This window comes from Lutra lutra, chromosome 17 (genome assembly GCF_902655055.1).
Source record: "Lutra lutra chromosome 17, mLutLut1.2, whole genome shotgun sequence".
Classification (NCBI taxonomy): Eukaryota; Metazoa; Chordata; class Mammalia; order Carnivora; family Mustelidae; genus Lutra; species Lutra lutra.
In genome coordinates, this window is record NC_062294.1 from 34,076,547 (window position 1) to 34,086,365 (window position 9,819).

Genomic DNA, 9,819 nt, shown 5'->3' on the forward strand with positions numbered 1-9,819 from the left:
GCAAGATGGTGGAGAAGAAATGATGCTCACGTCATGGTGTTGGGGGGGGGGGAGAAGTTCCGAGGGGTCACTCGGCTGAACAGATGGCCAGCAGATATTGGTTTCAACCCTCACATGGTTGAGTAAATAATGTTTAAATTTTTCTTGCCAGCCTGGGGAGCCGAGCAGATCACACCGAGTGGAGGTACCTCCACCTCCTGCCCGCATCATCTGCTCTTCCCGGGGTTTTCATTTCCTACCCTGTTTGTGCTTTAGAGCATGGCTGGCTGGTCAGGAAGCCTGTGCCCTTGGAGGCAGGCGTATGTGTGCAGGAAGAGAGAGGGAGGAGGTGGAACAGGGCAGGGGGGCACGGGCAGCCTGGCATTTGATTACAGCATGTGCCTGGATAGCACCTGTCAGGTTAAATCACAGTCAAGGGCATCACAGGCGAATTGCCTGGGGGCGGGGGAGGATTGGTTGTATCTTAATTCTTGATAACAAAGAACCTCACAAGACAAAACCAAAGGGGTACCCTTGATCTGCCTGCCAGTAGGGTGGTTTCTCCATCCACCGATCAAAGAGCTGGATCTGGTGAAACTTCCAGGCGAGACTCCTGTGTTCTGACCCTGACTCAGCCACTCACTGGTCTTAGGCATTTCTCTTAATTCCTTGGAGCCTTGGTTTCTCTCTGCGTCCAATGAGGATGTTGGCATTGGCCCGGACTATCTTCAGGGGGAAGACATGATTGAATGAATGACATGTGCAAGAATTAAGAGGAAGAAGGGAGACGCACGAGATGGATTAGGCCAAAGAGTCTCTGGTACAGCAAAAACGGATTCACTCAACCAACATTTCTAGCCCCAACTTGATCAGGCCTTAGAACACAGAAATGAAGAAGGCACAGCCCCATGCCCAAGGAGCTCACCTCTGAGTGGGGAGACAGATAAAGGGGTGGAGGCCAAGAAAATTAAGGCCATCTCACCTCAAGTTTAGCTGATGTGGGAAACAGAGGCAGAAGAAAATCATTAAAATTCCTCACCTACTGACAAGCCCTTGAAACAGACAGAGTGGCTTTCCCCTGGGGACTCAATTGCCCTCACCTTGAGGTTTTGCTAAGGACAGTCCTAGCCTGAGCAACCCCCTACCCCAACAGGTCCGACCAGGATCCTGTAAATCTACTTTAGGAAACTTTATCTCTAAACCTCCAAGATAGTGTCGAGAATCATTCCCAAGCATATGGCCCACTGATATACATCTAAAGGGTCTCACAAGAAGATTTTTATTATTGGTAATAAATAACCTTTCTCCCAACAATGGCTAGCCCCTCAAGGTCCTGGAGACCTTGCTTCCAAAAATTCTTGGAGACTTACATCATCCATAATCCCCTTTGTCCTCACTCACCGCTGAGTCTACCCCTACTCTGCCTTTAAAAACTCTGTAATCTGGTTCGGGGTCCAAGTCCCTACTCTGCTGTGTCAGGTATACTTGGGCCTAAGCTTAAGCTTGTCAAATAAACCCTCATGTAATTGCATCGGTGCTTGGCTCCTTGGTGGTCTCTCAGATGCAAAAACTCGGGCATAACAAAGGAACAAAAAAAGCACAAGAGTCATACTGCCCAAGCTCACATTTCTGTTTGTCACCAACATGCTGTGTAACCTTGGGCTGGTAATCTCTGTGCCTCAGCTCCCTCATCTATATAATGGGCATCATGATAGTAGCTATCTCACTGAGCTGTCTGAGGACAACAGAAACATAAGCAATGCCAGTAACAAGGTGCTCTGACCCATGGCAAAGGCTCAACAAATGTCAGCTCTTGTTATTACCAAGTTTTATGGCAGTGATAGCTCGTGATACTGGGAAGCACAAGGAGAAATGTCACCCCACCCTTGGTAGGGGGATGGTCAGAGAGGGCTTGTGGAAGACTCAGCTGAATCTTAAAGAGCAAGCTAAGGGTCATCCAGGAAAAAAGCAAGTTCATTCAACAAATACTATGGAGCAAGGACTTTGGCAAGAGTGGAGAGCAAGACAGACAGGGTCTCTGTGTTTTTGTATCTCTCACTCTGGATCTGGGGCCAGTAAACTGGTAAGGGTCAGACAGTAAATTTATCAGGCTTGTGGTCCTTACAGTTTCTGCCACAACCACTCATCTCTGCTGTTGTCACAGCTGTGAAAGCAGCCACAGACAATACAGAAATGAATGGGTATGGCTGTGCATTCATAAAACTTTAATTTTGAGGATGTTAACTAGATTTAATGTGGTGATCACTTCACAATGTATACAAATACCAAATCATTATGCCATACACCTGAAACTAATATAATGTTATATATCAATTATATCTCAGTAAAAACCTTCAATTTTGAGTACTGAAATTTGAATTTCATATCATTTTCACACCATGCCAATATTACTTTTCTTTTTTACCTCCAAACATTTAAAAATATAAAAAAAATTCTTATATTCTGGGTCATACCAAAAATAGCTTACTTAACCCATGGGCCATAGTTTTCAGAGTCTCGTTTTAAAGTAACAACAGACACAGAATCAATAGAAACATGAAAATATTGGGTAGCACTAAGGAGATAATTACTCCTAATACTATGAGGCAACCATGAGGAAGAAGGTTCTGATTTAGTTCAAGTGGAAGGCTCTATGAGGAGTTGAAATTCAGGATGAAATCAGAATGATCAGATAAAACCAAATATTCCTAAGTCTGGACCAAAGGAGGATCCACTCAAAGGCAGGCTCAAATACTTGACATGTTGAGAGCAGAGACAGCCAGGATGTACCTGGAGCATAGGAGTTGTAAGCAAGAGGGAGGAATTGGCTGGACTTAAAGAGAAGGAAGATCCAGAAAAATAGAGAGTGAAAGCTGGAGTTTATAAGGAACCTACCTGTGATTAATTCAGTATCTGTGGAACTGGCCTTGGTTAGACTGAAGGAAAATATTTGAAAAGGGATTCACTATGTAAATAACTTTTGTGATTTCTTTTTATAGCGGGGCAAAAGAGGGAAAGTATGAAATAATGCTGAAATGCTCAGCATTGGTCATTATTGTCTATGGGCTCTAAGGAGTCTATTTCTCCCACTGAGGATGGGATCAGGCTGAGTTCTGCAGGAGCTCCAGGCAAGGACCCTGAGTGGCTTCCCATGTGTACATAAGTCGTTCCCCACAGCGGAGTGGAAAGGATGGACTGAGCGTCCATGCATCCGGTTTTACTAATGCCTGCCTTAGCTCTCGGGTGGTGTCACCAAAATACTGTGACGAGATTGATTTAGTCAAAAAGTCAACTTCCAAGATGGGGGTGGAGGAGAGAGTTCTGGCATCTGGTGCTCTTTGTAATGGTATGGGTCTTGGCCCCCTTCCCCATTGGTCCCCTCTCACTGACCTTGCTGTTCTGGTGGAAAAGAGAATTAAATGTCTTAGAAGGAATTTTTATTAAACAACAACAACAACACCTGTCAAAAGAGGCTTTTCTATGTATCAGTGGGTTGAAGGTCAGAAAGAGGGATATCTCCATGCTTGGGCAGTTGTACCAGATGAATCTTTAATTTCGGAGTGTTGGGAATCTGGAGCGCCACCTCTCCTCACATGCACGCACACGCATGCCCACAGGAAAACTCAAGCGCATGGGCGACTCCTGCGATCCCGCACTAAGTGGTTTGTAAGCCATCCCCAGTTTAACTTGAGCTTCCGCAGTTAAATAAGTACCTTTTTTTTTTCCATTCCACAGCTGTTGCCATCTGCCTAATTTCAATCAATTAACTTTTGCTTAAAAACATTAAGTTTCTTAATGCTGTAATACTGGGCCAATTGTACAGTAAATCCTGAGTGTGAAGGTGACATATCACTCACACTGGCCTTCCTGCAGAACAAAGCCACCATCAGAACAATGTCCTTGCAGGAACTGCAGACTTCATAGGTGGTGCGGGTCCCCCGGAGCCTGGGATGCCTCGTCCCCACCCGGCGGGTCACCTGGCCGCATGGCGTCCCTTTCCGGAGCCAGAGCAGGGGCTTGCAGGGAATTGCTACACAGGCAGAGTGGGCTTTTCCATGGACAGACATTGCAAGGCTGATTTAGAGACCAAGCATTAGAAAGACAAAGGGAAACATGAGAGCTTGAGCAGAAGGTAGGGAAGGGAAGTGGGATGGACCATTAAAAGCCTGAGAAGAAGAGGGGAGGCCTTTCTGCAGCGGGAGCCCCCTCAGCCCACCTGTCTCCACCTCTTGGGCCTGACTGCCTCTAATCAGTCTGTAACGCGACCTGATCCCGAACTTGGGAGAAACACAAGGTTTTCTTCTAACTTTCAAAAAATGAGCAGAAGACATGAACAGACACTTCTTCAAAGAAGACATACAAATGGCTAACAGACACAAGAAAAATGTTCATCATCATTAACCATCAGGGAGATTCAAATCAAAACCACATTGAGATACCACCTTACACCAGTTAGAATGGCCAAAATTAACAAGACAGTAAACAACAAGTGTTGGAGAGGATGTGGAGAAAGAGGAACCCTCTTACACTCTTGGTGGGAATGCAAGTTGGTGCAGCCACTTTGGAAAACAGTGTGGAGATTCCTTTAGAAATGAAAAACAGAGCTACCTTATGACCCTGCAATTGCACTACTGGGTACTTACCCCAAAGATGCAGATGGAATGAACAGAAGGGCCATATGTACTCCAATGTTCATAGCAGCAATGGCCACAGTCGCCAAAATGTGGAAAGAGCCAAGATGCCCTTCAATAGACAAATGGATAAAGAAGATTTGGTCCATATATACAATAGTCTTATGCCTCCATCAGAAAGGATGAATACCCAACTTTTGTATCAACATGGATGGGACTGGAGGAGATTATGCTGAGTGAAATAAGTTAAGCAGAGAGAGTCAATTCTCATATGGTTTCAGTTACTTGTGGAGCGTAAGGAATAACATGGAGGACATTAGGAGAAGAAAAGGAAAAGTGAATTGGGGTAAATTGGAGCGGGAGACAAAGCATGAGAGACTGTGGACTCTCAGAAACAAACTGAGGGTTTTGGAGGGGAGGGAAGTGGGGAGATGGGGGAGCCTGGTGGTGGGTATTATGGAGGGCCCGTATTGCATGGAGCACTGGGTGTGGTGCATAAACAATGAATCTTAGAACACTGAAAAAAAAAAATTAACTTAAGATATAAAAGAAAAAAAAAAAAAACCCTTGTGGGGCACCTGGGTGGCTCAGGTGGTTGAGTGTTTACCTTCGGGTTCAGATCATCATTTCCGGTCTGGGGACTGAGCCCCATGTCAGACTCTCTGTTCAGCAGACAGTCTGTTTCTCGCTCTCATTCTGTCTCTCTCTCTCTGCACTCTCTATCAAGTAAATAAATAAAATATTTAAAAAAATAAAAAATAAATAAACACCAGCCCTGCCCATTTCCCAGCCTTGCCCCGATCTCTCACTTTCTCTGCTCTGGCCACGCTGGCCTGGGAGATACTCCACCAACAGGCCCGGCAAATCTTGTCTCAGCAGAACCTGTGCTGCTGTCCCTGTCTGCATATGCTTCTTACTCCAGAGAGAGTTGCCTCCTCCCCATCCCCACTTCCACTTGTTCTCTAAGGAGCACAGCCCTGCCCCACGTCCAGCATTGTCTCCTCACCCTCATTATTCGTGACTAAAATTCCACCCCCCATCTGCCAATTCACTGTTGAATGCCCAGTGTGCAAAACCGCCCAGCACACAGTAGGTGCATAATAAATGCTTGACAAAGGCTAACATCTGAGCCTTCCATGGTAACCACAGTGCTTTCTGGCCTCATCCTTGAGGCTTCATTTCGGTCTTTACACTCTGATGGTAGCAGCTTTACCTTGCTCAAACACACGTTGCCCAGGCCTGTTGCTGAGCCTGCACTCCTGTTGTCCCTGCCCTGATTCCTGCATGAAACACCTCCCAACACACACACACACACATTCACACTTACCTTTCTCCTGGAACATTTCCCTGACCACACCAACCTCCAGGAATCATTTTTTCCCCTGAGTTTGAGTACCATGGACTCTCCAACCCATCAGAATTACTTGGGAACCTCTGACTGGTCCAGACGCCAGCACCCTCTCATAGAAACTCAGATTCAGGAAGCTCATTCTCTAAGTTCTTTGGTGGTTCTGATTGTCAGTCGGTTTGGGGACTCTGGTCCAGAGGTTCTGCTTAGTCCGCAGCTCCTTTAGACTCTCCCAGTGAAACACTAAGTGGCTGGAAGTGCGTCGATGTTATTCACTCCCTTCCCAATATCCAGCCCATTCAAGCAAACAGTAAGTGCCCCATAAATGCCACTTAAGAAAATACAGGTTACAGAGAGCCAGGGGGAACCTCCTGAATGTGCAAGAGTGGAGTGCTGGACACTGTCAGGACACACACCCTGGCATTTTGAATAGAATTCTGAGTCCTAGCGTGGGGTTGAGTCCTAGCGTGGACACTTACTCCCAGGGTGACTTCGGGCAACTGAGTTCATTCCTGAAGCTCTATTTCCTCCATCAAACAATAAGGATGATAGTAACCACTACCGCCTGGGGTTGTGGTGAGGACTTGATGCCATCTATCTTGGTACCACCTAGGAGATCACTTGGCATAGTGCCTGGCATGCAGTAAGTGCTCAATAAATGGTCACTAATGCAAAGTTTTGTCACAAAGCAAGGTTTTTCCAAAGAGGGAGAGGGCTCTGACCCCCTCCTTGTGCATCCAGAGCTGACTTAGCAGCAACATAGGAAGCTATGTTGTTATTGTCCAGTTCGTCCACCCTACCATCCCCCACCCCTCTGATCCCAACTGCGGTTGGGGGTCTACTCGGGCAGCTGCAGAAGTGCACATCCTGCCTGTGTCCCCTCCCAGGCCTCCAATCCCACCCCACCTGCCAATCATGCCACATGGCCGCCCTTCCTGCCAGAGAAGACTGGGCGTGCAGCAGCCTCACAGCACACGCAGGGCTCACACATGCTCGCCTGGCCACCCGGCACGCAGGCCTGTGTGCTGCCATGGCACGGTGCCCACTCCTGGGCACAGCTAGGCCAGTGCACGGCCTGGCAGATGGCAGCAGGGTGGGGGCTAGGAGAAGAGTGAGAGCTCCTGCTGGTGCTTTAGGTGAGGGTTGGGGTGGAGGTGTCGGCGGGGAAGGGAAGGAAGCTTGGCGGGCAGGCAGATGCTGTAATGGCTTGTGTCTATGGAGCGGACTCCCGCACTGCAGTTCCTGGCTGGGTTTTCCCGGAGGCCTGGCTCAATGCAGCCTTGGCCATGACATCAAGGCCATCGGCTGATGAAGGCTGCAGTTAAGGACGATTCTGGGACTGAGAGTCCAGGTATGTTATATTTCTCTGTTTCCATGTCTGAAACCCATTCCCACCCAATTCAATTTCATCAAATCCAACAATGATTTGGGGAGTGTCTACTCCTGTTCCAGCCCTGAGAATTAGCCTGGTGTCCTGTCAGAGTGCTGGACAGAAGTAAGGGTGTATGAGGCTAGTGCTGCTGGACATGCCATGCCTCAGCCCCTCAGAGCCCTGGCTGATGCATCCAGGTGAGGGATGTGGAGGTTACAGTGATGGTTAAGTAAGATGCTGGATGTACATGGCCTTGACAAGTTACTGGGTGCTGTAGAAATAGTGGGCTTAGCCACACATCCTTAAAGAGAGAAGTAGGAAAGACACGGGTCTGAGTGGCATTTCAGGGCTTGCGGGGGAAGGGTGCACCATGTAGGTAGGACTTGGTGAGTCAAAGGAAGGAGGAGAGAATTTTTACAGAGATTACTTAACAAAGTGGCCATGATCTTGGGCTCCAGAGTCAAACACACCTTTATCTTCAGTTCTGGCTCTGCCATGTGTCAACAAAGTCAGAAAGTTAACTAACTTCTCTGAATGTCACTGCCTTGATTTGAAAAATGGGAGCAGAATAGTTCTTACTCCTACAGTCCTGAGAATTTAATGACATCAGCAAGCACAGAGCCTGGGGCACAGTTTAGGTGCTGTTTTTACTACTATTGTCAATCCAAGAGGACTACAGAAATTAAGAATTTACTTCCCTCAAGAAACCCTCTTAGTTGTTGACATATTCCTTTCAGCATAACCGATAGCCAAGGCTGGCTTGTATTTATGGAACATTACTCCATGCTAGGTGTTTCTAGAATTTCACTACTGCATCTAACCCTATCAATAACCATGACAAGTGGGTACACTATTATTCCTCTCTTACAGGTGGGAAAAATGGACCCCAAGTTATGTAACATACTCAAGACAACATTATTAGATTTTATTCATGGATACTTTGTCACCTGACTTTAAGATTCTCCATCCTTAAATACCTCATTGCACTGCCCCCCAGGGAATGTTCCCAGGCATGCCTCACCCAACTCCTTGAAGCCAGCAGTGGAGCAAGTTTCTTTAGGGACCAGGCATTGGACAACCTATTGGGCATTTTGTCCCCAAGGACTTTGGAGGATACAGAGTATAGGCCAGTACTCCACCCCCCACCCACCACACACACTTCCTGTGGCCTGCACACTCTGTGACCTGGCTCCTGCTAACCACTCTAGTCTCTATTCTTCACCCTGGTTCCTACCAGGTACTCCAGCCTCCATGCTATTGCTCAGACTCTCCAAGATCATTCCCAGACAGTTCATTCCAGCCACATGTCCTTGACTTGCTATTGCTTCTACCTGGGATACTTCCTCTGATATTCACGAGGCTGCTCTGCATTCAGTTCTCAACCCATGTGTCAGTTCTTCAGGGATGTCTTCCCGGCCCCTCCCCACCCCACACCATGCCACTATGTCCCTCAGATCTGAAATGATCTTGCTGATCTGCAGATCTGAAATGATCTTGCTTTCTAGCTGTCTCTCCACTGGAGAGTATGAGCTCTTGAATGAGAGGAAGGTTCTTATTTACCTGTTGGCTGAGTGTGCTCTCCCCAGCACTCAGGGTAGTATGGGGTAGCACGTGCTTGATGAACTCTTGTCAGCTGTCTGAAACACCCAAAGAATAAAGGACCCCAGGTAGGACGGGTGGGTATGATGTACCCTACTCTGGTCCAGCACAGGCTCCCTCGGCTGACCTCTGGGTCTGCTAGGCTACCTTCACTGCTTCCGCCTGTCTTCTCTGACACTGGAGCACAAAGTCTGGGTCACAGTGACCTGCTGAATGAGGAAGAGAAATGTGTCTGGCGGCAAGACCTTTTCAGATGCGAGTCATCACGGAATCACTACTATTTTTCACAGAAACTCCTCGGGCACACAGAACTCGGGGTCTGGAGCCCACAGGCAGTCAGGGCCACTGCCTGAGTCCCTGAGCCCTTCTCTCTGCCACCAGCTAAATGCTCCTACTTAAATACTATAGCAGAATCCTGGGGAAACTTTCTTCTGAAAGGCTTTTCTATCCAAATTATGGATACTCACCATAATGGAAGCAGAAGAGGAACAAGGGCTCTTTGGAGATGCTAAAGAGTCCTCAAGCCTAAAGACACAACTTGGGTGAGTGGGTGCCTCCTTTGGCACCTAGGTATTCCTGCCCCTGCACCAAGACTGTCTGGACTGGAATGGGTGTGGGCAGCTTTGAGGGCTTAAATAAATATACATACACACACACACACATATATATATGTGTGTGTGTGTATATATATATACATATATGTGTGTGTATATATATATATACATATATATATATATGTATGTGTGTATGTATATACATATATATACATTTTGTTAATCATATCCTGAGATTCCAGACACTGCTGGCCTAGGTGCAGGCACAGGAAAACCACACAGAAATCTAAATTATTTTACTTTGCTTTCCTGGTGATTCTCTGTTTCCTTTAATTC